The 3,874-nt window shown below is 33.4% G+C and overlaps 1 long non-coding RNA gene across 1 annotated transcript; it reads right to left on the bottom strand.

The window, feature by feature from the left end:
* Positions 1–617: 617 nt before the first annotated feature.
* On the bottom strand, positions 618–1,751 carry LOC124888658. Its single transcript, XR_007047235.1, has 2 exons — positions 1,708–1,751; positions 618–914 (listed from the first exon to the last, which is right to left on the bottom strand). It is a non-coding gene; the product is annotated as an uncharacterized LOC124888658 (long non-coding RNA).
* Between the last annotated feature and the right edge of the window lie 2,123 nt (positions 1,752–3,874).

Genomic DNA, 3,874 nt, shown 5'->3' with positions numbered 1-3,874 from the left:
TTGTCCATCTCGCCATATTTTTGCTATTTTGGTGTATTTTACACCTTAAATATCTTGTTGTTATTGTGTTTTCATTGTTGTTGTAGTGAATCCGAGAGTGGTCACCAAGGGGGTCCTCGGTTCTTCAAACTTGTGGATTGATTTGGTGTTTGTTTCGTGTTTCCTTGTCTTTCTTGTGTCACATTTTCTCTTCGACATATCTATATTCAACAAAGGAAGATATATTAGAACATCAATGAAATATTATTACTTGGAACTTGAAGAAGAAACAAATTAACTAATCACCAACAATGAAATATTTTTACCTGCAACTTGAATAAGAAAATCTACATAGAAAATGTTTTCAATTTGAAGACACTTACCATAGATAGAATGGATTAGAATGATATGCATTTGAAATATAATTGTAACTTAATGGTTTCATCCTCTCCTTGACAAATTGCATCAGGTGCTAGTACAGAAGTTCCTCGAGGAATCATTATCTTTCAAATCCAAATAGACGCATTTGATCAAACTAAACATAACCCTTAAACTCAAAAAATTAGAACGGAATATATTCACATAACTTATATCACATAGAAAACATTCAGAATTGGACGACATAATGATGACTATGATAATGTAATATGCAGTTCATCAAAATTGAACCTTTTCATATCAAATAAAGTATCTTAATTCCTATTAAACATATGCTCCTCTATCGCAATTTGAATATTTTCATAATTATCATCAAAAAGCGTTCATATTATTGTTGTTGGTGTGGCTCATTCTCGTATATTTCTTCTTCATCGGCTTCATCCATGTCATTCATAAATGCAGAGTCCCAGAAATTGAATCAAACAACGCTTATATTCAGATGTGTTCCTGGGCTTTCCAATCTAAGATTTATCCATCTAAATATGTTAAGAACTAATCTGCAACATAATTAAGAGTTCAAAGTCAGATTATCAAAGAGCTAAAGGGTTGTGTTTTGGTGCATCAAGATATGATAGGTTAGACAAAGAGAAATTGCATTCTGTCCTAGCCTTTCCTATTCGATGAAATCAAACATCAAACAGTACAACAACAACAACATACCCAATGTATTCCCACATAGTGGGGTCTGAGGAGGGTAGAGTGTACGCGATCTATACCACTACCTCCGAAGAAGTAGAGAGGTTGTTCTCGATAGACCCTCAGCTTAGGAATATGTTTAATAAATAAATAAATAAAGCAGAATACAGACTAGATTTGATGCAAATTTAGAAGATTCAACTTTTTCCTTCAAGCTATTTTTCTCCTATTACTCACCAGTTATTGACCAATTGGTTCTTCTAGATCACTATCGATCAAATTGACTTTCCAAGACAACACACAGTGAGTGATCTCCAACAACCCCCATCCCCACCCCACCCCCCACAAATAAAGAAATGATATGTCTTAATAAACAAGCACCAATAAATGATGAATTTCTTGTTGTGCACCCTCCCAGCTAGTCGCAAGAGTCAGCAAAGGTATGTTATTGATGCACCCTACATATCATGCTTTAGTGTAACAGGGCTACTGTGACAGATACATGCCATTATACATTTAATTATCGTAATTCACCTAAACAGTATCCTGTAAGAGTGAAGACAAGCATTCAATAAGCAGAAAAGAGTTATGAAAAGATATTCATTCTGCCATACCTCAAAGCAAAAAATGACCACTCTCATCAGTAACTTTCACCTGAGGTTTGACGTTTTGCGGACCATGAGTCAGAGCTACTTGCTTGCACATAACCATTTGCCAGAAGATCACAAAAATATAAAAAAAAACTGCAAATCTTTTCTATGTTCTGACCATAAAACTAAACATATAACAACTTGAGATAGTTGTAAGATACTGCCTGGTAAGGAAGTAAAAAACTAGTACCAAGCCACTAAAACATACCAATCAAACTCATTTGACATAACATTATCAGTGTATAATGGCTAATAGTATCTCCAAAAAGTGAACTCACTACTCATAAAGAAAAATGTCATATTATACAGAAATGTCCAACCAACATAACAAACTAATTTTAGATTTGAACTATGTCTCATGTGCAAAACGTCAATATGAAAAAAAAAGACACCAATAACCTAAGAAATTTGCAAGTTCGATAGAAGAACATAAGAGAAAAACGTGAAACAATAAGTTTAGGAAATTAAAATAAAAACAAAAAAAGCTACCTAATGGAGATTCAATCAAGCACCACCAGCTAACTCATCTTGAGTCCAACCATTTGCAATAATAATACTCACTGAAATCCCACTAGCGAGGCTTAGGGAGGGTCGAGTGTACGTAGATCATTATCACTACCTCACAAAATCTTTACAACAATGCTTCAAATAAATAAATTTTTCTCCACAAACTCAAGATTAACAATAAGCCAAACAAATAAAGGTTCTATTTCCCCCCCTTTTTTTGCACCTAAATCATTTTCACCACCAAATAGAATAACCCCATCAATTAAAGATTCCATTTTTATCCTTTTTTTTGCAATTAAATCAAAACAAACAAGAGAGTAATTTGTTGACAAAACAAGAAAAAAGCACAATATGCAAATTATTTACATAGCTGATACCTCAAATATTTCAGCTAAAATTATCTGACTAGATGTCGCCGCTGCTGACTACCGCAGTCGCCGGAGAACTGGAATCGCCGGAGAGAGGTCTGGTCGGTGAGGGACGGATTATTGAAGAAAGGAAAGAAGGCTTTTGAGAAAAATTGATATATTCGCGGGTTTATTTCACTGCCCCAAAATTATTCGCGGTTTATTTTTTTAAGTATAGCAGGGGTTCAACCGCATCAAAATATTCACGATTTATTTAATGATAGCGAGGGTTTTAACCTCCCCAATTGTAATTAAAATAATAGCGATATACAAACCCCCGCAATTTGATATATTTGTGGAGGTTAATACCGACCCCCTAATTAAACCTCCACAAAATACACCTTTTTTTGGTAATGAAGAATGGAAACCTTGACCTCTTCTTATAAAGCACTTGATAATACCAACTAAGCAGACCTTCATGTAATTCCAATATTTGTTGATATATATAATTATAATTTATTATTTGAATATTGACTCCACTATCCTAAAATATCGTACGGAGTATATGTTATTGTTCTAAACAAGGTAGCACTCGGATCTTTTAAATCTTGAATCCGCCTCTGCCCCCAAGATCCGTTAATAAGATAAATATGTCTTTTACTTATTTTTGACAAGACATTCTCTTTTTTATTTGAAACCACTTAGAGGTCGTTTGATAAGTGTATAAGAATAATGCAAAATATGATGTATTAGTAATGCTTGTATTAGTAATATTTGTGTTAGTTATGCTTACATTAGTTATACTTGTGTTTTTTTATGCAGTGTTTCGTTCGATGTCTTAAACAAAACATGAATTACATAATTTCTAAAAAAAAAAATTAATTTGCATAATACCCTCAATATATATGTTGGAAAGAATGCGGAAGATTCTTTGAGGGGTAATAGGGTCTTTAAGCATGTTAATGCATGCATTAGATTCATTGCATTGCTAATGCCATGAATTTTGAGGTATTAGTAATACACACCTCAATACACAATAGAGTGTATAGTTAATGCTTGCATTAGTTATATATAGGGTAAAAAGGTATACCAAATAAGGTACTACTAATATACATTAAACTAATACACGCATTAACATTTCAATACACTCTACCAAATGACCGCTTAATGTTTTGTTCTTGCATAATGCTGAGAGTTGCTCTTATATAAGCTGCTACATTGGGTCTACATCTATGCCAAAGCTCCAGGGGAATTTTTTGTCTACAGAAATTTATTTCTTCACTTCCAAGGTGCATTCTGTTGTGTTATTTATGGTTG

This window comes from Capsicum annuum, chromosome 11 (assembly GCF_002878395.1).
Source record: "Capsicum annuum cultivar UCD-10X-F1 chromosome 11, UCD10Xv1.1, whole genome shotgun sequence".
NCBI classification, from domain to species: Eukaryota; Viridiplantae; Streptophyta; class Magnoliopsida; order Solanales; family Solanaceae; genus Capsicum; species Capsicum annuum.
Note: the sequence above shows the minus strand (reverse complement) of the source record. Positions and strands in the feature narration are given on the sequence as shown.